Source organism: Balaenoptera acutorostrata, chromosome 1, assembly GCF_949987535.1.
Source record: "Balaenoptera acutorostrata chromosome 1, mBalAcu1.1, whole genome shotgun sequence".
NCBI classification, from domain to species: domain Eukaryota; kingdom Metazoa; phylum Chordata; class Mammalia; order Artiodactyla; family Balaenopteridae; genus Balaenoptera; species Balaenoptera acutorostrata.
In genome coordinates, this window is record NC_080064.1 from 88,730,240 (window position 1) to 88,748,607 (window position 18,368).

General features: G+C 37.7%; 2 protein-coding genes across 2 annotated transcripts in view; one reads left to right on the forward strand and one right to left on the reverse strand.

Annotated features, from left to right (window-relative positions):
* FRRS1 (ferric chelate reductase 1) overlaps positions 1 to 18,368 on the reverse strand; it is a 115,259-nt gene that overhangs the window by 96,579 nt on the left and 312 nt on the right. The gene's annotated exons all lie outside the window — the stretch shown is intronic.
* AGL (amylo-alpha-1, 6-glucosidase, 4-alpha-glucanotransferase) overlaps positions 1 to 18,368 on the forward strand; it is a 99,866-nt gene that overhangs the window by 2,333 nt on the left and 79,165 nt on the right. The window lies entirely within an intron of this gene.

Below are 18,368 nucleotides of genomic sequence, written 5' to 3' on the forward strand. Positions count from 1 at the left end.
GGGAGAGGAGAGAGGGAGAGAGAAGGAAAGAATGAAAGAGAGAAAGGAAGGAAAGAAGGAAGGAAAACAGGAAGGAAGGAAGAAAAAAGAACAATCTGAGAGGTAAAAGGAAAATCAAAAGAGTGTTGTCAATAGAGGCAAGAGAAAAATGTTACAAGGCAGGAGAGGTTAACAATTTCAGATACTACTGAGCTACCAAGTCAGATAAGAAACGAGATTTAGCATCGTGAAAGTCATTGGTAACCTAACAGGAGCCATGGGAATAGGGCAACAATTCTCAACCAGAGGCAATTTTGCCTTGCAGGAGTCATTTGGTAATGTCTGAAAACATTTTTGGTTGTCACAGCTGCAGGGAGAGAGCTGCTACAGGTATCTAGTGAATAAAGACCAGGGATGCTGCTAAACATCCTAAAATGTGCAAGACAGTGTCGCAAATATAAAACATTGGCCTAAAATGCCAATAGTGCCAAGGTTAAGAAATCCTGAGATGGAGCAATGTAGGCAGATGTTAGATTGGAAAAGGCTTAGAAGTGGCTAGGCAGAAAGAAATAGCAACAGTACATAGAAACCGTTTTTCAAAAATTTGAACAGAGGAAATAGGGCAGTAACTAGAAGGGAATGAAGAAATCTAGAGAAAATTTCTCTCTCTCTCTTTCCTTTCCTCTCTTTCTCTTAATTGGGAGATACTTGATCCTGTTTTTAAAAGCTCCAATTGAAGAGAGTTTGAATATTCAGACAAAAGATAATCCATAATTTCAGGTACCTTAGAAGGTGGGAGGGAGTAAAATAAAAGTACCAGAAGAGGGTTTAGCCTTAGCAAAACTAATTACACCCATACTGTAACAGAAGGAAACTAGAATAGTATGGACAGATAATAGGACAGGTGATGCAGTTCTCATTTAAGGGCTTCTATTTTCTCTATAAAATAAAAATCAATATCATATTCTGAGAATCATGGGTGATGAGAGGAAGAAGGTTTGAAGAAGCCTGAAATAATCATTATGGAAAGTGGGAGAGAGCTTGACTGAGAATCATTACAGGATTGCTGTACAGTTTGAAGTTGTTTTAATTAATTTTTTGTAATATCAATAGGCTCTATTGTGTAACTCTCTCCAGCAGTGCTTGGCTGCTCAGGCACAGATGCAGAGAAAGCAGACGGTTTATCTACGGTTGCAGCCCTTGGCAGATGCCACAAAGAAGACAGAAGGGGAAGGAAGTTTAAGCTATTAGCAACAGTATTATTGAACAGTACATCATGGAATCTTGCTGGACAAAGAGAGATGTGAATAAGGGAGACATATGGATGAGAAGAAAATGCATGAGTTAACAGTCATCAATAGGAGGACATTTTATCCAAGGCAAAATGGGAATATGGCAGTGACTTCAATCTATGCTACAAATATACAAATTGAGATATGAACTCTCCCAAAGCAGGGTATGCAGAACAAAGCCTTGATTATCATCAATAAATGTGCTGTGCAAGATGGGTCCCCTGAGGTTCACCAGAGCTCTGGGTGAATTTTACAATATCATATTAAAGAATATGCTTTATCGAGGAAACTCAAGGAGTCAGCAACAAGAAAAGTCACAGGTCCTTTGATTTTCCCATTTTTCCCATGAGGAAGTACACAGGGCCCCTGGCCATCTGATGGACACTTGGTCCAGTGTTCTAGGGCAGATCCCCCACCTCACTGTTGCTCTCCTTTCTTACAGGGCAAGCATGATAGCAACCTTAATCAGAAGAGATAAGCACACAACATTAAGTGTTAGGCAGTCTGGATTGCATGCAATATATTTAAAGGGAGTAACTGTGAAAGCTAGCTGCCCAGCACCTGAGGACAGCGGAGACCATAGAAAGCTGTAGTTCCTGCAAGAGGGTAAAATAACACCACCAGTCTAATAGGAAGCTGAGTTCAAGTGTGGCTTCTCGCACTGGTTGAAGGGTGATTCCTGGTTCCAGATAGCCCAGTGCTTCGGTAACCAAGAGTGAGCTCTCCGGGTTACTTTCAGACAAGTCTGCCCTTTGTGCCATGAAATTTTATACCTTATTCAACAAATGACATTTACAATAGCTTGTTGTAAATATATTTCAGCAGACTTCTCTCACTTTATTTCTTCAACATCCTGTGTGGTTTTTAAAGAAAAGGAAGAAACAGAGGATATGGTTGCAAAGTGAAGAGAGGTTTTATGAAACAAACCATAATGTTGTTGGCACTTATCAACTAAAAATGTTTAAGTGTAACTTACAGAGAATATTTCTAAATGTGATTTCTGATACATACACAAAAATAATATACATATAAATACCTAAATTTCATGACAACATATTCCATGAGGGGTTTTTCCTTTTATAACAAAGATGGGGAAAAAAAAACAAAACAAAGCTAAGAAAACAGAGAACAGAAAATGTCCAATAAAGATTTTCTTTAATTGGTTTAGAGTTCTAGAATAAAATAACAGAATGTTTATCACTAAGACACAGAAAGTATAGCTACTGCCAAGACACATGAAATTTCTGAGGTCCAAGATTTCTGTAATATGAAAAGTTAAACAAAACAAAAAGTTGAACACAGCAGAGAAAGCTACCAAGTAGTCCTTTTTGTGGTTTTATTTTATTTTACTCTAAAGCTGCTTTAAAATATGCAATATTGATATTAGTGGCAACTCACATTTATGATTGAATTCGGCAGTAAACAGAACCTCATTACCTCAATGTTATTGAGAGAGATGCCGTGGGAGAAAGTCTTCAAGTTGATCAGAGAGAGAATATGTCCCCTGGAAGCTAGAAGTGATGGTTTGTCTCCAAAAACAAAAATCATCAAGTGAAAAGAGGTGAAAAATATGGGGAATGCAAAAGAAAAAGTCCCTTATCTGACAAAACAAGGAAGAGACAGCATAGGGCACACAATGTCACAGGTTTAGAATTTTAAAAACATCCAAATGAATTGGCTAACTGATAGCCTACAGATTCCAGAAGAGTAGGAAGTAGAGTGTACCTAAAAATAGAGGTTTAGGAAGGCATGACCTTGAGCCACAAAGGTATAACTAGTGCTTCTTAAACTTGAACGTGCTTACAAATCACCTGGAGATCTTGATAAAATGCACTCTGATTTAGTAGGCCTAGCATTAGGCCTGAGAGTCTGCTTTTCTAACAAGCTCCCAAGAGACACCAATGCTTCTTGTCCTTGGATCACACTTTGAATAGCAAAGCGTCACACTGATGACACCCGACTTAATGTAGCATCCTGGGAACCCAAATAGAAACTTTCCACATATTTGTTCAGCCATAGAAATGTACAGACCTTCACAAGACTAGGAAATTAGTGACATGGAGAAAGAAGAGTTTATTAACTTTACATGTGAGTCATTGAATTAATTTTTGCTTTATGCTAACCAAACTTTTTTTTTAAATTTATTTATTTTTTGGTTGTGATGGGTCTTCGTTGCTGTGCGTGGGCTTTCTCTAGTTGCGGTGAGCGGGAGCTACTCTTCGTTGGGGTGCGCGGGCTTCTCATTGCGGTGGCTTCTCTTATTGCAGAGCACGGGGTCTATGCACGCAGGCTTCAGTAGTTGTGGGCTCTCGGGCTCTAGAGTGCAGGCTCAGTAGTTGTGGCACACAGGCTTAGTTGCTCCGCGGCATGTGGGATCTTTCCGGACCAGGGATTGAACCCGTGTCCCCTGCACTGGCAGGCGGATTCTCAACCACTATGCCACCAGGGAAGTCCTATGCTAACCAAACTTATTAACATAAACCTGTCATGAGAATACCTGTGCTATTTTTCAGATAATCCCAGAAGCACTGATAAAGCAATATATGCTCACCTGTCAACATTCCATGAAAATACACATGGGACTTATTATAAAAGACAGTAGCACCCATTTTACATGGAAACTTCACAGGTGTAAATCTGTGGACTTATGTGAGCAGAGCATCTCACTTAACTGTCAGGTAAAGCACATGCTTTATAAATTGAACCATGTGTTCAGGTGCCAAAGAGCACTGTTTCTTGCCCCTGCCCACTTGAGCTCTGTCCAGCAGAGTGGACTAAAGACATCTGACCAGCAGATTGAGCCCTGCTAATGAGAATACCTGGAATATGTCAAAGCATCTACAATTAGCCTATTTTCCTTCTGTTTCACTTCTGGGGTGACACTCCCCAGCCTATTAAGTAGCAGCAGTCTCCTCCCCAAACATCATGCCCAATTCTCACTATGTTTCCCCAATCTTTTAGATCTGAGCAGCTATGCCAGTCCTGACTTGTGTTCTAATTCTGCAGCTAAGACTGGAACCTGGCAAAAAATCCTAGACAATATGGCTTCTGGGGGCCCTGATATTATGCTTAAGTCCTTGTGACCCTTCCCCACTTCTTCACTGTAGATCTGTCTGTGGTCCAACCCTACCCCCAGGAACAAAGATCCTGACATTTGACTAAAAGTATTATAATTAAGGCTATTTTTACCAGAGCTTACCCAGTCAGACTGAATCCTTGCCTATTTATGCCAGCCTGGACAGGATCCATGCCATCTCTGAAATTGTACTGTTTTATTCTACAAAAAAAATAGCAGTGTGCTCTAATATGTTCCCTCTGTCTGTATGTAGTCCGTAATACCTTGTAATCGCACCTAGAAATCAAAAAACTTAGAAATTAGTTCCCTTCTACCACTGACTAGCCAGACTATATTACACAAGTCACTTCACATTTCAAGACACCATTTTTCTTATCTATAACATGGAGTTAGTTACTATCTTGTCTTCTTTGCAAAATTGTTGTGAAGATTAAATGAAATCATGAATGTTGCAATACTTTGAAAATCTATAAAGTACTGTATAAGTATCGAATATTATCACTGATGTTGCAAGTTTAATTTAGCAGATGAATAAATGACTTTTAAAAGCAATTTTTCCAAGCCTGGATTAATAAGTGACAGTTAACATCACATTCTGCTGGGATTTCCCTGGTGGTCCAGTGGCTAGGACTCCACACTCCCAATGCAGGGGGCCCAGGTTCAATCCCTGGTCAGGGAACTAGATCCCACATGCCGCAACTAAGACCCGGTGCAGCCAAATAAATTAATTAATTAAATATTTCTTAAAAATCACATTCTGCCTCTTGAACTCAAAGGACTAAAGGGACAACTTGATCTGTCGTTATGCTGCCAAATAAAATGCAACCAACTTACATGGGTTTAAGTACTCCTCTAGGTACTGACTCATAAAACATAACTACTGAACTTGTAGATGTCACAGTATTCTGTGGTTCACTTATTCTTTGTAGGAAAGCAAATTCTGTACTTCCATAATTTCTATTTTTTCTATTTTTGATACTATAAACCAATTAGATAATTATAAGATATCAAAAGGCAATTAGATTGTCTTGCACTGAGTAGGTTCCCAACAAATATTATACTAAATAAAGTATCAAAAAAACTTTGTCAACCCAGAGATGATGCAGCTCATGGTAAATTTGACCATATGAATATTTGACTATATGAATTATTCCTATAGTTTAATATCCATTTTCCAATATAGAAAATTTGGAAAATATATATATAAAGTATAAATTGATTCCAAAGTAGTCATACAAAAAAAATCACATTATTTCACTAAATATTTCTCAGTGTTGCGGAGAAATTCCATTTTGGTCCAAGCTCATAGTATCTCAAATGAAGAGATGGATACAAGATACCTGGGAGGCTAGACACTAAGTGTTAAAGCTTATAGTGGTAGTGAGAGTCCCTGGGACTGAGCCTCCAATTAGGGAAGAGGACAGCTGTGAAGACCATTCTTAAGCTTACCTGTAACCCTGCCTAATCCACAGTGGATGACGAGCTCCTAACAGGAGTATTATGTAGCAGAAAGTGCAATGCCAAAAATGGTCCAAGGATCAGAACTCTCTCCTATATTCATGGGTCCCACCTAGATCCCTCAGGATGCCTGTAAATTCTATGTGGGAGAGAGACATGTTGGAAGTCTCAACATCCCCAGAGACTCTCCTCCCCATCACCATCCCACACCTCCTTACTTTGTTGAGTGAGGGCATGTCAGTGAGGCATGCTTGGGCTTCCTCAATTTACTGCTCAGAAAACAGCTATCTCATGAGTTAGGTTGTCCAAGATCCCTCCCAGTCTTCCTGAAATGCAGTATCATCCAACTATGTCTAGAGAAATTCCTCTGATTTCTGAAGTATGGATAGTTCCTCATTGTGGATTCTATTCTTAATGTACATGTCCCCTATTTATGCACTCTAGCTTACAGATCATTGTATTGACACAAAAATTAAGGCTCTAAGAGTGACTTGTCCAAACAACTAGTTAGTGACTCATCAAAGTTTTTAATCATCTTACCTGATGTGCACTCTAGTGTCCTTCCTTTTATGCCACCTTGACTCCTAACAGTCCAGAATTAACACAAGAATGTTGTTTGACATCTTGATTTTAATGTTACTATTAAGATATAACATGAAGGAATCAGAAAGCACCTTAAATTTTCATTACTTTTAAAATTGTTATTTTAAAATATAAAAAAAAAAATCAATAAGCCTTGGGAAGGAGAGAAAGAAAAGTCAAGATGGGACCTAGAGAATATATTAAATGAATATGATATGATTTATCAGTTCAAAGGCTAAATATTGAATCTGTTCTGAACTTAGTATATATTTCATATATTTGTACTTCAAAAATACCATTATTATCAAATTTAAGCCTCACTTTTTTCTTTTTAAAAGAAGAGTTTTATTTCATTTATTTTAAAATATAAATTACTCTATGTATTTATTTATTTTCAGACCTAAAGCAGGTATACTTTGTTATCCATTTTTCCTTCCAGTTTCAACGAGATATAATTAACATAAAGCACTGTATAAGTTTAAGTTGTACAACATAATGATTTGACTTGCATGCATCATGAAATGATTACCACAATAAGTTTAGTAAACATCCATCATTCTATATAGACGTAAAAGAAAAAAAAATTTTTTGCCCTGTGATGAGATCTCTTAGGCTTTACTCTCTTAACAACTTTCATCCTTCCCCCAACACCCTCCCCTGCCCCCCACTGCCTCTGGTAACCACAAATCCAGTCTCTTTTCCTGAGTTGGCTTGTTTGTTTTTTTGTTTGTTTTCAAAGTATAATTGACTTACAACGCTATATTAGTTCTTGGTGCACAACACAGTGATTCTCAATTATTTTTAAAAAGTAAATTTTACTATGTTTGAATCTCTAACTAAATTCTTTCCAGTAAAACATTAAAAAAAAAAGTGAAAACTTATTAGTATTTTTCTATAATCAAAGAAGCAATCTCTTGCCTTGACAGGACATGTTACCTATGTTCATGGAATAAACTTTCCAAAGTGCTGATTAATTTAGTCTTAAAGTTTTGCTGATTATCCACTATGCTACATTCATGATATACAAGCCTTTTATCACTGTGTAAGCAGGAAAATGACTCCCACAGTCACTGTAAATTGAGAAGAGGGCTTTTTTTAAACCTTAGGCAATTAAAATAGATTGGCCTTTGTAGTTATACCATTGACCTTTCATCAGAATTTACTTGATCATCAGTGAAATACTTCGGTCAAGTGTTCTGCTAAATTAGGTTATGTTGGTCATCAAATTGAGAGTCTATAAAGCAGGTATCACTCATAGATTATACTTCATCTAATTTTATTTTTACACAGTGTACTACGTGATGCTTTTTATAACATAAAGCCTACTTTGAAAAGTTAGTTAAAGTACCTCTATTTTCCAATTCTGGCTTTATATTACAGTTTGTACATCTACCCTCAGACAGCCTATCAACTTAACTTTTGAGAATTAAATAATGTATGAGCCTATACAGCTTTGGAATAAGAAAATAATCAATAGTGACATGGTTAAAAAAAAAAAAAGTACAATCCTCTTTTAATACCAAAATCTAAATATTTCAATTCAACAATACTAAGTCAAATTAAAATGCACAATTGCTCACTTTTGCACTATTTGCAGAACTTGGATACTTTCATATTTATACTTCACAATAAATTAACACTATGAAAGTTACTGAGTCTGATGCAATCTCTCTTGGGAAAAGGAGAGGGAAGAAAGGGCAAGGGGAACACCGTTGTTCTCTGATACCCTCCAAGATGTTTTATTAAGTGTTTACTATACAACAATCTCCAGTTCCAGGTAACCGGGGATAAGGGGGAAAGATATTTTCTCCCTTCAAGAACTCACTCTCTGGGTGAGACAGACCTAAGACTGTTATTGTCAGGATATTTTATTCATTCTTCCATTTTGAAAGCTTTGTTTTGAGAAGTTTGTTTTCCACCATTTGAGCTGGGCTGTGGCTTTCCACCATGAAATCAGCTGTCCAATCAACTCTAATTCATAACTGATAAAAAATTTAAACTTAACCAAAATTAATAATAATAAGAATTAATTAATAATAAGAATACTACTTTTGAAAAGACAGTAAATGCAGCATTGTTAGCACCACGCTACCCATGGGCTTATTATAGTGTCATGAGATACAGCAAATTCAAGCCCCGTGGGCTTTCCTATGACATTTCAAAAGGGAAAAGGAAATGCATATTCTTAAGAAGAAATAAAGGATCACCTCAATTGGTGCAGGAAAAAAGCACTTGACAAAATTCAACATCCTTTCATTTAAAATTCAACAAACTAGGAATAGAAGAAAACTGTCTCAACAAATAAAAGCCATGTATGAAAAAACCACAGCAAAATCATACTCAGTGGTGAAAGACTGAAAGCTCTTCCTCTAAAATCAAGAGCAAGGCAAAGATGCCCACTTTCATCACTTTTATTCAACATAGTACTAGTCCTAGCCAAAGCAATTAGGTAGGTTAAACAAACAAATAAGTAAACGGTATCCAAATAGAAAAGGAAGAAGTAAAATTATCTCTGTTCAAAGATGTTATGATCTTATAGTAGAAAACCCTAAAGATTCCATGTACACACACAAAAAAGCAATTACAACTAATAAACAAATTCAGCAAAGTAGCAGGATAAAAGTCAACACAAAAAAATAAGTTGCATTTCTATACACTAACAATGAACATCTGAAAAGAAAATTACAAAAACAACTCCATTTGCAATACTATCAAAAAGAATAATTAGGAGTTAACTTAACCAAGGAGATAACAGAATTGTGCAATGAAAACTACAAAATATTGCTAAAAGAAATTAAAGACATAAATAAACAGAAAAATAACCTATGTTCATGGATTGGAAGGCTTAATATTGTTAAATGTCAGTACCACCCAAAGTGATACACAGATATAATGCAATCTTTATCAAAACCCAATGACTTTTTTTTTTTTGCAGAAATACAAAAATCTATCATAAAATTCATATGGAATGTCAAGGAACCCCAAATAGCCAAAACAATTTGAAAAAGAACAAAATTGGAGGACTCACACTTCCTGACTTCAAAACCTACTACAAAGCTACAGTAATCAAAATAGTATGGTAATGGAATAAAGACAGACATACACCAATGGAATGGAATAGGGAGCCCAGAAACAGACCTTCATATATATGGTCAAATGTTTTTTGACAAGGGTGACAAGACCATTCAGTGGGGAAAGGACAGTCTTTCCAACAAATGATGCTGGGAAAACTATACACCCATATCCAAAAGAATGAAGTTAGACTCTTAACTAATACTACATACAAACATTAATTCAAATTGGATCAAAGACTTAAATGTAAAACTATATAACTATAAATGTACATATAAATATATATATAAACTACAACTATAGTTTATATAACTATAAACTATAGAACTACAAAACTCTTAGAAGAAAACATGGGCATAAAGTTCATGATATTGGATTTGGCAGTGATTTCTTGGATATGACACAAAAGGAACAGACAATAAAAGCAAAAAATAGACAAACTGGACCTCATGAAAATTAAAACTCCTGTGCATCAAAGGACACAATCAACAGAGTAAAAAGGCAACCCATGCAATGGGAGAAAATATTTGCATATCTATATCTGATAAGGGATTACAATCCAGAATGCATAGAGACCCCAACAACAAAAAACCAAACAATTCAACTCAAAAATTGGCAAAGGACTTGAATAGACAGTTCTTCAAAGAAGATATACAAATGGTCAATAAGCACAGGCAAATATGCTCAACATCACTACTCATTAGGGAAGTGCAAATCAAAATCATGATGATGTACCACCTCAAACCCAACAGGATCACTGCTATCAAAAAAAAAAAACCCCAAGACAAACCAAAAAAAAAAAAAAAAAAGACAGAAAATAACAAGTGTTGACATGGATGCAAACAAACTGGAACACTTATGCACTGTTCATGGGAATGTAAAATGGTAAAGCTGCTGGGGAAAACAGTATGATGGTTCCTCAAAAAATAAAAAGTAGACTTACCATATGATCCAGCAATTCCACCTCTTAGTACATACCCAAAAGAATTGAAAGCAGGACCTTGAAGAGATATTGGTACGCCCATGTTCCCAGCAGAGATGTAGTCACTCCAACAAAGACTTATGGATGGATGCTTTGGACCTTGGACCAGGCCGAGAGTATCTCATATATTCAAAGGAGTCTGTAGTGAAAGTAAGATTTCAAGGAAGGCTGAGATAGCAGGAAGGGCCTCTAGGCTCTGACCAAGCCAAGAAAGAATGACCAAGAAATTATCAGCTACATACATCAGTAGCTTTTGCCAACAGGATAACCAAGAATAAGATGAGACAGACATACTTCAGGTGATGCCAGTCCCTGCACAATGACCAGTTCAGGGTCATAGAGTTCAACTCCCCCAATGCAACAAGTTCATGTGAGACCCTGCTCTGTGTGCCAGACACCATCTTAGAAGTATGCAGAGGAAGGGGGGCTGAAACCATAAAACAATGATTTCAAAGAGACAGAGTTAAAGAGGTTACTTAAATAACTGGATCAGAATTAGTTTTAAAACAGACTAGACTAAATTTTTTTTTGTTTTCCATGCCTACCTAGCAGTTGGGGAATGGTAAAGAGATCAGAGCAGTTTGTAAGAATAAAGTATATATGGAAACAACCTAAGTATCCATCAATGGATGAAGGGATAAAGAAGATATGGTATATATATATATATATATATATATATATATATATATATATATATATATATATATACATACAATGGAATATTCTTCAGCCATGAGAAAGAAGGAAATCCTGCCATTTGCAACAATGTTGATGGACTTTGAGGGCATTATGCTGAGAGAAAGACAACTACTGTATGATATCACTTATATGTAGAATCTAAAAAAGCTGAACTTGTAAAAACAGAGAGTAGAATGGTGGTTACCAGGGCCTGGGGGAAGGGGGAATTGGAGAAATACTGTTTAAGGGTAAAAACTTGCAACCAGTAGATAAATCCTGGAGATCTAATGCACAGCACAGGGGTTATAGACAACAATACTGTGTTATAAACTTCAAAGTTGCTGAGAGACTAGATCTTAATTGTTCCCATCACAAAAAAGAAATGAATAAAATATGGACTGTAGTTAATAATAATGTATCAATATTGGTTCACTAATTGTAACAAATGCATCTTACTATGTTAACAATAGGGGAACATATTGAAACATAGAAACTGGGTGTGAGGTAGTCAGGAACTCTGTACTTTCTTTGCAACTATTTTCTTAACTCTAAACTATTCTAAAATATAAAATGTATTAAAATTTTTTTTAAAGAATAAAGTATGGTTTTCTTATTGTATCTAAAAAGTGTAAATAACTTTACAACCTGCCATTCAGAGGCAGAAAACACAGCCCCTGTCTAAGGGACCCCAGTGGGAAAGGGAGAAAAGGGTAAAGGCAGTTATCATACAACATAACACAACATATCATACAACAAAGGATCATAGATGGGGAGCATCTACTCCAGACCCATGGGAGGGAGGGGAAGGCAGGGTAACTGAAGGAACTGTCCTGAGATGACTCTGTCTTAAATTAGCTAGAAAATCCAAAGAAGCAAGAAAACAAACTCACTGTTGACACAGCCATAGATAAAGTAAGCAACATCCAACTTTAATTTATAAAAACTTTATTGATTACCAGGCCATGGGGATAATGTTAGTGCCCTCAGATTTAGAGTTTACTGAACAGAATCACTGAGAATGCAATTGAAATCACATTCTTCCACTATCTGACCTTAAGCAAGTTACTTAAACTTGGGGACTCAGTTTCCTTATCTTTAAATTGGGGGTAATGACAGTGTTGTTTTGGGAATTAAATTAGTACATGTAATGGGCTTAGAACAGTGCCTGGTACCTCTTAGATGCTCATTAAATATTACTTGTTATTAGCTATTTATAGGGCATATATTCATTTTCAAAACATCTTACATATTTTATTTTTGCATATCCTTGGAAGAAAGATTACAGTTTAGGAATTGGGCACAAAAGGGGTTAAATGACTTGCATAATGCCTGAAGAAGAATGCCTTTCCCTAATTCTGTTTTCTTTAAAGAAAGAGCTTCCCTGAACAAACTCCTGGCTTCTCTTTGCTCTTTAACTCACTCCATTCCTGGGGAGGCAGAGTGACTTATCCGGTTGATGAATTTGGGAAGAATAACTGCGTGAGCTTGGCTCACCTCTGCCCTTCTTCCCTTTGGGAATAAACATGCAGTGAGCATGATTACCCCAGTCCTTTGTGACGTGAGGGGAAAGTTGGCCAGTTCTGAAGTTTAGTTTTAGCAAGCTCATTTGGCTGACAGATATAAAGCCGCAGTCTCCCATTTGTTTTGTTTGTTTGTTTGGCAAGTGAATCATTGATTGATTCACCCCTAAGCTTTCTGACAGAAAACTGTGAGGTGTTTGTGAAACATCTCTCAGTGCAGTCAAGCATGTTACATAATCAGTTTTGTTTTGTTTTTTTTTTCCCTTGGAGACATTCCTCCTGAGCCTTCCATCCCCCTGCTCCAAACTGTACTGCTTTCTAATAATTAAAGTAAAAAATAAAATACCATGCAAACTGTGTCAGAGACTACTGGTTATCTGCCAAAATCTATTCTTTCTTTCCATAATAACAGAACCCGGGTTTTGGCTAGTCTCACTGCTGACTAGATAAAGGTTGCATTTGCATGTACCTTGTGACTAAGTATTGGCTAGTGAGACGCAAGTGGAAATGTGTGGTATTTCCAGGAATTCTTAAAGGTAGGAAAATCACCCTTCTTTTCCTCTTCCTCCATTCTGTTCCCTGAATGTGGATATGATAGCTGGAGCTCTGGCAGCCTTATTGTACTGTGATGAGTTCCACATAATAAGAGGAAGGAAGCTGTGAACTAGAGAGAGTCTGGCTTCCTGATGATGTTATAGAGCTGCCATGCCAGCTTTGAATTGCTCACCTCACCTATGGACTTTTAGTGAGAGAAAAATAAACTCATCTCTAGTTTAAACCACTGTTGTTTTGTTTTTTCCTCTCATATGCAGCTGTAGTCACCCTGACAAACATAGAAAATTAGCTTCAAGGTCCTCTTCCTTGTCTTTTCTCCTCAACCAGACTGCCTACTCTAAACCCTCCTATATGAAAACTCTGCAGCCACTATTTTAACAGAAAGTTAAATTTACTTGCAAGGGAAAACGATTTAGCATTAAATTGGAGACCAAAGAACTTTTTAAAGATCTAAGAATAAAGAAAAGATCACCACTAAAAATGCCCTCTTGAAGTTCCTCCTATCATGGTTTCCAAGCATTCCATGCACTGCTTTTGGCTAATTTGTTATATCAATGCTTAGGAATTCTTTAATGACTTTTCCTATGTTAGCTCTAAGAGCCCAAGATCTTTTGTTTCAATAGAAATACAACTATATTTACCTCTATATATGTACATCTCAATAAATTTTCAAACAAATATTTACTATATACCAACTAACACTTACTTCATTCTTAGTCTCCACCCTTCCTCAGTTTTGTACAATTTAGGCTGAAAACTTGGGCTCTGACTTTGCTCTTTGAATTCGCCTTTATACTTCATGGAGTAAGAGACCTTTCGGTGATGTCTTTTGTCTCTGCCATGCCCTGGAATCCTCCTCTTCATCTACTTTGTCTGATGGCCATCTTTGACCCAGCAAAGACAACTAGTCATCACCTCTTCTTTTTTTTTTTTTAATATTTATTTATTTATTTTATTTATTTAAGCTGCGCCGGGTCTTTGTTGCGGCATGAGGGACCTTTACTTGTGGCATGCGGACTCTTAGTTGTGGCATGCGTGTGGGATCTAGTTCCCCCACCAGGGATCAAACTCAGGCCCCCTGCATTGGGAGCGTGGAGTCTCATCCACTGGACCACCAGGGAAGTCCCCATCACCCCTTCTTTTTTAAGGCTATCCTTATTAAAAGCCTAATTTTTGCTAAATGCTAAACGACACTTTATTTTATTTTATTTATTTATTTCTGGCTGCGTTGGGTCTTCGTTGCTGCGTGTGGGCTTTCTCTAGTTGCGGCAAGCTGGGACTACTCTTCGTTATGGTGAGCGGGCTTCTCATTGCGGTGGCTTCAGTTGTTGTGGAGTATGGGCTCTAGGCATGCAGGCTTCAGTAGTTGCGGCACGCGGGCTCAGTAGTTGTGGCTCGCAGGCTCTAGAGCACAGGCTCAGTAGTTGTGGCGTACGGGCTTAGTTGCTCCGTGGCATGTGGGATCTTCCTGAACCAGGGCTCGAACTCGTGTCCCCTGCATTGGCAGGCGGATTCTTAACCACTGAGCCACCAGGGAAGTCCCCAAATGACACTTTAAGTGCTTTCATTATTTCATCTCCTCTTCACATTGACCCCACAAGTGAGGTGTTGTTCTCTCCATTTTATGGATGAATCAACTGTAATTCAGAGAGATTGAAACTAATCCGAGGTTTGTTTATCTCCAAAGGAGATGTTGTACTATCTCCTTTTTGAAAAATCACTGTTTTTCCACACCTCTCTGACTTCAATTCTATTTCGTTTTCTATCTTCCCTTCTTCTCCTCACTGGCTATATCTGGATATTTCAAAACACGCAGAATAAATTACTCACCTTAGAAGGGATTTTGGAAACACAGCTCCAAATTTTACAAGATAAAACTATTAATGATATCAGTATACTATTGCTACAAAACAAAATACACAGAAAATACTGTTAAATATAAAAACCAAATAAGGCAGCCCCTCTACTTCAGACCCAGAAGATCACAGAATTGGGACCTAACCATAAATAATACCCCCAAATAACTCCTTTCCTTTCAGAAAACATACACATACATACACAAACCTGAAGAAAGCCCCTTCTGACACAGCCCTTCTCCCACTTCCCAGCTGCATTAATATCAATATTTTAGAAAACACTAGACCAAATAGCTGGGATCATCCATCAGTTGTTCCTCAAGGAGAATCTTCTCCTAACAACTCCAGCATGAGATTATTGTGTATATATAGATCGCTGTCATGCACAGGACAGGCACATGACAAATGTTCACCAAAATGAAGGCGGCACATGGCACTACTATCGCCCTAGACTGCAAATTCACTGGCATTCCAAGAACTTCGCAAATAGCATGCCAGTGTCTTTTCTTTTTAAGAAGGATAATATGTTGCTTATAAATTTAATCTTAGAGACACATCACATTAAATCATAATGTTTTCATTATTTAACATTCTTCACTTTCTTTCACAACATGAAATCTCCCAAATTAAGGCCGTTTGGATTAACAAATCTTCTTTTTAAATTTAAGTGTTTGTTTAAGAAGAATTCACTACTAAAGGAATTCACTTCATCAATCTGTTTTACTTCTGATACCTGGCTGAAATGCTGGGCACTGAAGTGAGTGTTTTGCTGGAGGAAGGACAGCAGGCAAGGCTAATTTTGGAGCCCTGGTGAAGAGTGATCACCAGGTGGGCTGTGTGATGAGACAGTAACAGGAAAACCTGAAATCCGAAGTAGGTATGGAAAGGAGAGCTATAGCTGCACATATTTGTCTTCAGAAGACAAACATAAATGTGGACTGTGTTTCACAACACGGTCAGCGCTGATATTTGTACTTACACAGTACTTAGTATGTATTAGGCACAGTTCTTAGGTCCTTGTTTAATTAATAGTAGGTACTATTTTGATCCCTACTTCACAGTTGGAAAAACCAAAGCACAAAGAAGTTGAGTATCTTCCAAAGCTTCACAGCTAGTTAGAGGCAGAGCTGGGATTCAAACCCAGGCACCATTTCATAATCATGAATTACTACGACTTTACACAGCATACATTCTACAGCAGTGGCTCTCAAACTTGTTTTTAACCCCGACCCCCAGGAGGAATACATGACCCAGCATATCAAAACATAAGTAATAGAAACAGAAGTTTTGTGAAATAATACTTTTATTAGATGCAGTGCATTCAGAGCTTTCTTATTTCATTTTTTAAATTGTTGGTTGCAACAAATAAATCAATTTTACAACCCTTAATGGGTTACGACTCACAATTTGAAAAACACTACTTTGGAGACCAGGGCTACACATGGTAACTCAGGATCTCCACTTGGATGTTTGATGGCCATCTCAAGCAAGTGGACAGTCATCTTCACTTGCTTATTGACAGTCTACAACAAAACTCCTGAATTTCACCCTCCAATCCTGTTCCTCCCCTTTGCTTCCTCTCTCACTAAATGACAGCTTCTTCTGCACTGTCCACATGCCACATGAAGCTATCAAGCACTTGAAATGTCGCTATCAGAATTGAGACCTGCTGGAAGTGTAAAATATACACTAGATTTAGAAGACAGTACAAAAAAGGAATCTAAAATACCTCATTAATAACCTTTTATACTGATTGCATGTTGAAATCATGTTTAAGATAGAGTTAAATACAATATATTATTAAAATTAATTTCACCTGTTTATTTTTACTTTTTCTTTTTTTTTGATGTGGCTACTAGAAGAATTTTAATTACCTATGTGGCGTATTATATTTCTGTTGGACAGAAATAATGTCCTGGTTGCTCAGGCTAAATAACTTTGAATCATCCTTGACTCCTTTCTCTCCACCAGCAGGTGGTGTAGGCTTCAGCATTAAAATAGATTCGTAATTCAACAACTTCTCTCCACCTTCACTGCTACGCACACACACACCCCACTATCTCTTGCTTGGCTAATTGAAATAGCTTCCTAACAGGTCTCCTTACTTCCTTCCTAACCACACCCTACGGTTTATTTAACTATTCCCTATAAAGTTGCTGAGCGACCCTTTTAAAACGTCAGTCGGATTACGTCACTGCTCTGTTCAAAATCCTCCAATGGTTCTTTTTCCCAGAGCAAAAGCGCAAGTCCTTGCAATGGCCTACAAAGCCTTTTAGGCCACCCACCCCACCCCATCTATCTGTCCTAATTTTTTACCTCTCTCCACTCAGCTACAGTGACCTCTTTGAATTCACCAAGTATGCACCTACCTCCCAGCCCTTGCACTTCCTGTACCTCTGTGTATAACCCTCTGCCCTGGATACCCTCTACCTTCTTTCTGTTTTGGATCAAATGTCAATTTACCAGCAAGTCCTTTACTGATTATTGTACTTAAAACTGCAAACCACCCTCTCCTGATTCTTCCATACTCTCCCCTTCTTAGCTTTATGTCTTATGACCTTTAATTATTGTATGTAATTTACTTATTTATCTGTCTGCTACCAATCACATGTAGGAGTTCCATGAGGGCAGTGACTTTGTTTCATTGCTGCATTCCCAGCACCTATGTGCCTGGCAAATTGTAGATGCTCAATAAAGGTCAGTTGAATGAATAAACGAGCTGTGGGTTTCCAAACTCAGTTTTGGACCATTTGCAACTAGCTATTCTCAGAAAACTACTGAAACAAGCAAACATTTCAGTATCTTTAGTTTTTAACCCATTATTCTTCTTGGACCTACAGTAATTCCACAGTAAAGAAAGCAAGATTCTTCTCCACACTCCAGACCTTCTGTCCATTTTCTCATGATCCCTAGGTGCCCTCCAAAGGCCCTGAAAGATGGGCTTTCCTTTTCCCTCAGGCATAAAATCTCCTTAGGCATCTGCACCATGTCTTGAATGTCTGGCCTAAAATATGTGCAGCTATAGCCAATATAGATTCTTAGTCTCAGACGATCTTCAAGTCTACGCAGTGTACATTAGGTGCAACCAGACGTTGTAAACACACGTGTATTTGCCCCTTGGCCGTTCGCAGACGGGCCACACTTCACCCACCTAGTCCTTCCATGTCTGTATTCAGGAAGACGGGCCCGCTCTGTGATAGGACTAGAAATGTGGTCACACGAAGGATGGAATGTCTGAGACTGTAGCCAGGCCCCTCATTTTAGACATGGGGAAATCAAGGCTCAGGGAATTTAGGCCAAGAAAACTTAGGTCACGTA